This window comes from Heloderma suspectum, chromosome 6, assembly GCF_057233095.1.
Source record: "Heloderma suspectum isolate Gila_16-S chromosome 6, 16-S_ref, whole genome shotgun sequence".
NCBI lineage: Eukaryota > Metazoa > Chordata > Lepidosauria > Squamata > Helodermatidae > Heloderma > Heloderma suspectum.
This window is the reverse complement of record NC_139463.1, coordinates 63,459,331-63,469,470: the sequence shown is the minus strand read 5'-3', so window position 1 is coordinate 63,469,470 and position 10,140 is coordinate 63,459,331.

The following is a 10,140-nucleotide window of genomic DNA, read 5'->3' as shown; positions in this document are numbered from 1 at the left end:
GGCTCTTCTCTGCTGCTGCAGGGAGAGGAAAACGGGGACCCAGCTCTGCTCCCCAGGGAGCGGAGCAATAACGCCCCAAGAAAACGAAGCCAAACTCTGGGGCTTCCTCCGGCGGCTGGGTCCGCGCCCCTACTGGGGTTCACCTGCTGGGACTGTGTCCTTTCCCCATCGCCCGCAACAAAGGCCGGCTTCGTGGGTGCACACGCAATCCGCCTAGGCCCGCCCGGGACTCATCCGCAAGGAGCGGGGGTGCTCCTAACTCCCCACGGCTGGTATGACCCCCCTCGCGCCGCCTCAAACGCCCCCTTGGTAGAGGGGGAGATGGGCGCGTGACCCGGGGTGCTTCGGGCTTATTTCCTTCCGATGGGCTCTGCAGTGCTCCGCGGGGGAGTTCGGGGGCGCCCCAGGCGTGAGCGGCCGGGGGTATATTCTGCTCCCCAGGAAAAGTGGGTGGGAGGGAGGGGCCGACCCAGCTCCCAAACAGGTATCCCCAAAAGAGGGGTGGGTGGGGAGCTATGGGTTCGCCTTCCGTACTCGGTTCTGCTAGGCTGGAGACGCGCCTGGCGCTTCCATCTCGCGAGGGAGGGGGTCCCCAAACATCGTAGGCTCCCCCTGTTCGGCAGGGGGCTCTCCCTGTCCTGGGAAGTGGAAGCTAGCGGGGTTCCTCCCCCGAACCTCTCTCGCCTCCCAGCCCGCCCTGTGGGGACCCCATCCGCCCCTCTGCGCGAGGCACACGGGCTGCAAAAGCCGGGCTCCCGCGCCCACCCCCCTCGCCTCGCTGCAGGCGAGGGGGAAGAGGGCCTGAGGAGGCAGGGGGGCTGTTGTGGGGAGAGGCCGCCCCCGACTCGCGGGACTGGCACTTCCTCCGGGGCTAATGCCAGGGGCCTACAGCAACACGGGCGGGGGCCTCGCCGGGGAGCCTTGCTCGCCCCTCCAAGTTATGGGGAGGCAGGGGACGTGGGGCCTGAGGCGCGCAAGGCAGGCGCGGGAATCTTTCCCCCCTTCCTCCTCTTCTCCTTTTCTTCCGCCCGTCAGGCCTAACCCGGGGCCTCGTCACACTCCGAAACGGGGCGGGGGGGGGGGGCGGACACAGGTCTGGTGCCAGAAATCCGCCGCTCCGGTTCTGCTCAGTCGGTTACCTTTAAACGGCCGCCATGGCCTGGGCCGCCTCCCGGCAGTGCGCATGCGCCAACCGCCATTGGGGTGGAAGAGGCGAGAGGCACCTTGGAGGAGGAGGGGGGAGGGGCAAATGGCTGGTTCTGAGGCGGGGAAATGGCGGGGAAGCGCGCCCGGGGGCGGCGGCGGCAGCCCCGCGGCCGCTTCTCCCGCGGCCTGCGGCGGGAGAGGACGGGCGCCGCCGCCGCCGCAGCCTCCCCCCCGCCCTCTCCTCCTTCCCTTCACCGCTCTCCTCGGCGGGGCAGGGGAGGGGGCGCCACGCGTGTGCGGCGCCCTGCCCTGCCACGAATTGCTCGTCGTCTGGACGCTACCCGAGGCGGGCGCGTAGATTCAGGCATAGGGAGGGCGGGGGAACTCCCCTCTCAAAACACGTTAAGAAGCTATAATGGATTTATATGAAACGTCTTCGTTTGCGTAGTTCGAAATGCATAATAGAATACGAAGTCTGTCGTTGAATTAAGGAATAATAAAGGACCCCCCCACACACACACAGACGCACACCCAAGTTCTTCACATTCTGTCTTTGGCAAGAAATCCAAAATTCGGCGCTGTTGAATTTGATGCACTAAAGGCGCAATGCTATGCACGTTCAGACAGGAAAAAAAGTCCTATAACTCCCAGCATCCCCTCAGCCAGCCATGCTGGGAATTGTAGGACTTTTTTTTTCTGTCTGAACATGCATAGGATTGCACCTTTAGTGCATCAAACTTAACAGCACCGAATTCTGGATTTCTTGCCAAAGACAGAATGTGAAGAACTTGGGGGTGGGGTGGGGGTCATTTATTGCACTCTTAAGGTGCAATCTTGTGCGTTTTTAGACAGGAAAAAGCTCTACCCTTCCCCACAATCATACAATCATAGAATAGTAAGGTTGGAAGGAGCCTACAAGACCATCGAGTCCAACCCCCTGCTCAATGCAGGAATCCAAGTCAGAGCATCCCTGACAGGTGGCTGTCCAGCCTCGTCTTGAAGGCCTCCAGTGTGGGAGAGCCCCCCACCTCCCTAGGGAATGGGTTCCATTGTTGTATTGCTCTAACAGCCAGGAAGTTTCTCCTGATGGTCAGCCGGAATCTGGCTTCCTGTCACTTGAGCCCATTATTCCGTGCCCTGCACTCTGGGATGATCAAGATGAGATCCTGGCCTTCCTCTCTGTGACAACCTTTCAAGTACTTGAAGAGAGCTATCATATCTCCCCTCAGTCTCCTCAAGGCTAAACATGCCCAGTACTCTCAGTCTCTCCTCATAGGGCTTTGTTTCCAGTCCCCTGATCATCTTTGTTGCCCTCCTCTGAACCCTCTCCAGTTTGTCTGCATCCTTCTGAAAGTGTGGCACCCAGAACTGGACCCAGTACTCCAGATGAGGCCTAACCAGTGCTGAGTAGAGGGGAACTAGTACTTCCCGGGATTTGGAAGCTATGCTTCCATTAAATCAGCCAAAAACAGCATTTGCCTTTTTTGCAGCCACATCACATTGTTGGCTCATCTTCAGCTTGTGATCAACAGCCATTCCAAGATCCTTCTTGCTTGGAGTGTGGTTGAGCCATGTATCCCCCATCTTGTAACTGTGCATTTGGTTTCTTTTTCCTAGGTGCAGAACTTGGCATTTATCCCTATTAAATTTCATTGTCGTTTTCTGCCCAGCGCTCCAGCCTTATCAAGATCACTTTGAATTTTGTTTCTGTCTTCCAAAGTATTAGCTATCCCACCCAATTTTGTGTCATCTGCAAATTTGATCAGCATTCCCTGCACCTCCTCCTCCATGTCATTAATACAAATGTTGAAGAGCACTGGGCCCAGGACTGAGCCCTGCGGTACCCCACTCGTTACCCCTCCCCAGTTTGAGAAGGCCCCACTGATAAGCATTCTTTGAGTCTGATTCTGCAGCCAGCTGTGGATCCACCTGATCGTTGTTTCATCTAGCCCCCTTTGAGCTAGTTTGCTCATCAGGATATCATGGGGCACTTTGTCAAAAGCTTTGCTGAAGTCAAGGTATATAATGTCCACAGCATTCCCACAGTCCACAAGGGAGGTGACCTGACCAAAAAAAGAGATCAGATTAGTCTGGCAGGATTTGTTCTTGACAAATCCATGTTGGGTTCGAGTAACCACTGCATTGTTTTCAAGGTGCTTCCAGATGGATTGCTTTATCATCTGCTCCAGAATTTTCCCAGGGATAGATGTCAGACTGACTGGTCTGTAGTTCCCAGGTTCTTCCTTTTTACCCTTTTTGAAGATAGGGACAACATTAGCCCTCCTCCAATCATTTGGCACTTCCCCCGTCCTCCATGATTTCTCAAAGAGAATAGACAGTGGTTCTGAGAGTTGTTCTGCCAGTTCCTTTATTACTCTAGGGTGCAGTTCATCTGGCCCTGGAGATCTGAACTCATTCAAAGTAATTAGGTGTTCCTTGACCATATGCCTATCGATCTCAAGCTGCAATCCTGCCCCTTCAGCCTGTAATTCGCCTTTGCCAGGGGGCTCCTCAGCTAGCAAGAAATTATTTACATTCTGTTTTAAGTAATAATCCAGAATTCAGTGTTGCTAAAGTTGATGCACTAAGGGTGCAATCCTATGCGTGTTTAGACAGAAAAAAGTCCTACAACTCCCAGCATCCCTCTAGCCAGCCATTCTGGGAATGGTAGGACTTTTTTTCTGTCTGAACATGCATAGGATTGCACCCTTAAGGTGCAATCTTATGCATTTTTAGATGGGAAAAAGCTCTACCCTTATCCACATTCCCCAGCCAGCAAGGAATGCTTGGAGTTTTAGGGCTTTTTTCTGTGTATATGTACATAGGATTGCACCCTTAACAAAAAAAAAATTCAAGCTAAGGGACAAACTAGACATTACATTAAGGGCACAATCCTAACTAGATAGGTGGCTGCCTCCGACCTCGGAGGTGCCCGCCTATCCAAAGCAAGGCAGGAGAGGTACGGGGGAATCATTCCCTCTGTGCCTCTCCTGCCTTGCAGGTTTTCACTAGACAGCTGTTTTCAGCTGTCTAGCGGTGGGGGGCCGACCGGGAGAGGAAGTTGCTGTGTCGTTCACACAGCTCTGCTCTCCCCGCCCCAGAATACCCCTCTGCAGTCATTCCGCACTCCTCTTGCGAGCGCGGACGAGGGGGCAATCAATTTTACAGGAACTGACCTCAGAGTGCAGGCTCCCAAGTCGGTTCCCAGAAATGAGCATATCCTATGGCCATAAGATTGCTCTCTCCATGTACTTCTGCATTTAACATGCATGTTGTTGTTTTTAATGCAAAGAGCACATGCTGGTGGTAGGAGTGGGGCTGGTAACCATCAGGACTGCGGCAGGTGTACAGGGGGAATGCAATCTTTCCCTTCCTTGTTGCAATCCTGACAAAAATAGCTCAGTCTTGTCCTTCACCTAGCAGCAAAAAGCCTTGAGCTGCTCGGAGTTGTAGGGCTTTTTTTCTGTCAAAGGGCAGAATCCTATGCAAATTTAGACAGAAAAAATCCTACAACTCCCAGCATTCCCCAGCCAGCCATATTGGCTGGGGTATGCTGGGAGTCGTAGGACTTTTTTCTGTCTAAACATGCATAGGATTGCACTCTAAACATGCATAAGATTGTGCCCTTAGCAACTCAATATTAATTTATAAATCCATGACTGGCTAAAAGCTGGTGCTGTTCAAAGAATCAACATGAGCTCTAGAGTTCCATCTTCACAACTGAATAATCTTTACTGGAGAGCTGTCCACGAATGTCTAAGGAATTGTAAGGATTCCTTCATTATTTAAGGGCACAATCCAGTGCATGTTTACACAGAAAAAAGCCCTACTTTTTTCTGTCTAAACATGGATAGGATTATGCCTTAAACATCATAATTATTGTATAGCAGTGCTGAGATAACTTGAAAGGATAAATACAAAAAGCTTTGATTGCCCTTCTCAGTTTAGTTTGTCTCAGCATGGCATAAAATTTGGGAAACGGTGCTAACAAGAAGGTAGGTATGTGTTAAAGTACAAAGGTGAGGGGCACAAGTGAAGAAAATGTATGGAAAGCAATCAAGGAAGTATTATTTGTCATATCAGGCACAAGAGGGAGGTATGAGTAGGCCTGGGGGAACCCCAAGCTTAGCAGAAGTACAAACAAAATTAAGGGGGTGGAGAACCTATGGGGGTAATTCCAGAAACAGCCCAATGAAGACTGACCATTTTCCATGGCTGTGGAATGCTGACTGGGTGTTGGGGGTGGAACGTAGAAGGTCTGAAACACTGAACAGGAAAACTCCACACTGCAACATTTTGTGGGAGGTCCCACTTGTTCTCTCTGTTTCCAGTGTTCAAGCGTGAGTCCTGTTGCTTATTAGTGAAACCAGCACCACGCGCACACAAGAGGAAGATACTAGGAGTGTAGGGAAGCGCTGAAGTGTGCAGAGGTACCCCCCCCCCAAAATCAGGAAAAATAACCCCAATGTGAGGAGAAACCTAAAGCAACCCAGTAATGACTGAGCATCCTCATTCTCCACAGAATGCTGTTGGGGGCAGAAAATTAGGTGGGAATGGGACTGAAATGGTGTATCGTGGAGGACATGGCTGACTGACTGCAACACTGAACAGGAGCACTCCCCACAGTAACATTTTGCAACAGGTCCTGCTTGTTTGCTGTATGTCATTTTGATTTTTTAAAAAGATTAGGTTGGATCCTGACTAAGTTAGCTGCACTTAATTCCTGTTGAAATCAGTGAGACTTAAGTCATGATTACCTTGTCCAATTGATTTCAGCGAGACCTAAGTTCAATTAAGTCTGGATCCAACCCATTGTAACCCACTCTAGAATACGGCAAGATACAATTTACACATCAAAAATTAGCATTGATTAATGATCATACAATTATGCAAGATATAGTTGACAGATTAATCCACTAAAGCTGCAGTTTATTAATGGGCATAATTTGAAGCCATGGTGGATGAAAAAGATTAATAAAAAGTTATCTCAATGTTCTTTCAATATTTCTTAATAGTCAAATATGATACATGACAGGGCAAGAGATTAACTATCAACATTAATTGATAGATGATCCAAATAATTTATAAATAACAAGCTTCAAACTTAAATGATACTAACATTAATACATGGCCATCATTGCTTGTGGTGAGGGTAACTGTATTCAGCTGGCTTGTGATTTACTTTTCATATAAAATTAAAAAATTATCCAAAAGTGTCTTTATCTATCTACTATTACATTTCGTATTCCACCTGTCTTCCAAGGAGCTCAAGGCAGTGCAGATGGGGATTGTCGCATTTTATTCTCACAAGAAAGAGGAGTTTAAAGTGAGGAAGGAACAGGAGTATAACTCCACTTTGAAGAAAAATTTATACCCCTAACCGTTGCTGTTTTGGTTTGTCTGAATGCTGTAGGAATAGGGCTCACTCTTCTCCTTCCCACATAACTATGTAAGAAGCTACAGAAGACACCCAACATTGGGAGGATATTTGAGTTACAACCTATATCACCGGGGGGGGGGGGGGTGAATTAAGATGTGTGGGTAAGATGTAAATGAGAGATAAAGGAGTAAGTGGAGTAAAGAACAATGTACCTTAGGTAAAATTAACTACTTTTAGGGTGCAATCCTATGGGGATAGGTGGCCGCCTATCCAATGCAGGGCAGGAGAAGCATGGAGGAAATAATTCCCTCCGCACTTCTCCTGACCTGCATTTGCAGCTAGACAGCCGATTTTGGTTGTGGAGCCTCGTCTTGAATGCCTGTGGAGGAGGCTGCCAGACAACACATAGGATGTGTCATAACAGCATTTCTGCCTTCCCTGGAAAACCCCCCCCCCCATTTTGGCCACTCCACGCTCCGCTTCGGAGCGCAGGGCTGTTCCGCGCTGCCTGCGAGGCAGCGCAGAAGGGGGGAAAGTTGGTTCTCTGGGAACCGACCTCGGAGCGCGGGCTCCAAGGTCGGTACCCAGAAAACCAGATATCCTATGGCTGTCTAGCCGCTGACTAGCAGCCATAGGATTGCTCCCTTAATATGCTATGATTTCCTGGTTAACATTTAGGGTGCAATCCTATGCATGTTTAGACAGAAAAAAAGTCCTACAACTCCCTACATGCTCCAGCCAGCTATGCTGGCTGGGGAATGCTAGGAATTGTAGGACTTTTTTTTCTGTCTAAACATGCACAGGATTGCGCCTTTTGTTTCTAAAACTATTGAGGTAGTACCCCCAGGGTGGGTCACAGGACATCTACAGGGCTGGTCATGGGGATAGGGATTCCCTGGTCTACCACTGCTGGAAGGCAAGCAGTGGGTGGAGGTCACCCCAGTCTCTCTCTCACATGATGGGAACTCCTATTAAAACTTAGCAACAAGTATAACCTGCATTGGGTCTTGGAACAACTACAATAGAATAGAAGCTCATAACAATAAAACTGGTGTTAAAGAAAAAGCATGAACACTGATGTTCAGGCTTTCTATCTGCAGAGAGCTTTTAAGGGCATAATCCTATGCATGTTTAGACAGAAGAAGACCTGCAATTCCCAGCACTGCTGGGAGTTGTAGGATTTTTTCTGTCTAAACATGCATAGGATTGTGCCCTAAATGTAGGAAAGAAGTAAAAATGTGACCTCCCCAAGCAGTCTGAAGTGGTGCGGTCCATTTTGCCATCTCATTCTGCTGCACGTGTAAATTAATAGACAATGAGATTCTGGGTTCATGCAAGTGAATGAGAATGCCCCAGGCCTTGTCTACACATGCAGCAGAATGAGGTGGTGAAATCTTGAGATGGCAGAATGGGCAGTATCACTTCAGATTGCAGATGGGAAATAGTATTTGTGAGTACTCTCCCATGATACGACCGGGAGAGAGCGGGGGTGGGCATAATCCCTGCAAGAAGAGAATTAGTTCTGAGAGAAAGGTTCTAATTCTTGTGCTAATCTTCTGCCTGCAGGAAGGTTTAAAAACACACACACACAGGAAAACATTTTAAAAATGTGATCACCCACGCATCTGAAGTGGTACAGCCCACTCACCTCAGAATTTTACTACCTCAGCCCCCATCCCTTGTTAATCATGCAAAGGGGGCCCATCCATTGAAAGGGGCAATAGGGCCATACCATTGGCCCTGACCTCAAGGTTGCACAGCTCCCCAGCCCCTGAAGTCCACCTTGAACATAATGGATGATAAATAGACATGACGCATGGGAAATCTTTGTGGAATACAAACACGATTTGGGCAGTTGACATGATTGCTCCTAAGTGTCCTCTCCCCAAATTCAGAACTTGGTGAGCTCCATGGTTTACCGGAGAGCTTGGAGCAATGAAGCAGCTAGAACACAACTGGTGGAAAACTCACAGTGAGTATGACCAAACAACTGAGTGCCCAAGTGGTAAATAGTTCTTGGGTCCACAGCTTGGGGGTTCTCCTAGATCCAGCTTTGTCACTAGAGACTTAGGTGGCTTTGGTGGCACAGAATGCCTTTCGCCGGCTTCAGCTGGTTTGCCAGGTGTGACTAGTTCTGGACACTGATAGTCTGGCCACAGCTATCCATGTTCTGGTAACTTCCTGGCTGGATTACTGCAATACATTATGTGTGTGTGTATTGGGTGGGGGGACTGCCTTTGAAGATGACTCAGAAGCAAAACACAGCTGCCAGAATTTTGATTGGTAGTGCCAAATTCATGCACATTATGCCAGCTTTGAAATAACTTTCCTGGCTGCCTTTCTCAGCAGTAGCACCCTGGTTCTGGAATGCCCTCCTGAAAGAGGCTCGCTTGGCACCTACGTTGCAATTTTTTCGATGCCAGACAAAAACAGTCACTCGGGCATTTTAATTTGTTGCAAACTATTTAATTGTTAAGGATTTTATGTGGTGTTTTATTGTTTTGTGATATAACTAATTGTAAACCACCTTGAAATGATCACACCTACTCTGTGGTGGTGAAGAAACAGTATTTTTCTGCCTCTCTTGCATCCTCAAAGAGTTGTCAGCAGAACTTTTTCGAGAAGTTAGGCACCTACTCTGTCATGGTCTGCAAGATTTAGTATAGGAAGCCTTGAATGCACACTTTTGACAACTCTGCACAACACTTTCAGGATAAAGTCACTCATATCCACTCCAACTTAGACACTGCAGTTGAAACAGTTTGATCAGTAGATAAATCCAGAGCAACAGCTAATCCTGTTTTGTGGCATTATTTTCAGTCGATGCAGCCTGAGGATGTAAGCAAAGTTTTTGGGCTGAAAAAAAGAAATCTTTTTGGTCCTATGCCAAGAAAGGGACATGGGGAGTCTGACTGTTAATTCCCCTGGACATCCTGGCATCTTTTGATACCATCAACCATTATATCTTGGAGTGGCTATGTGAAAGGGGAATGAGGAGACATGGTGATGCAGTGGTTTCACACCTATTTGCAGGGATAATATCAGAGAGTAATTTGGGGGTATTCTATTTCTGCTTCATTGACTACGCTAAAGCCTTTGATTGTGTGGATCACAACAAACTGTGGCAAATTCTGAAAGTGATGGGAGTACCAGACCACCTTACCTGTCTCCTGAGAAACCTGTACGAGGGTCAAGAAGCAACAGTAAGCACCGGACATGGAACAACCGATTGGTTCAAAATTGGGAAAGGAGTACGACAAGGCTGTATACTGTCGCCCTGCTTATTTAACTTATATGCAGAGTACATCATGAGAAACGCTGGGTTGGATGAATCACAGGTCGGAATTAAGATTGCTGGGAGAATTATCAACAACCTCAGATACGCAGACGATACCACCCTAATGGAAGAAAGCGAAGAGGATCTAAAGAGCCTCTTGTTGAGGGTGAAAGAGGAGAGTGCAAAAGCTGGTTTGAAACTCAACATTAAAAACACTAAGATCATGGCATCTGGCCCTATCACTTCCTGGCATATAGAAGGGGAAGAAATGGAAGCAGTGACAGATTTTATTTTCTTGGGTTCCAAGATCCCCGCAGACGGTGACTGTAGCCATGAA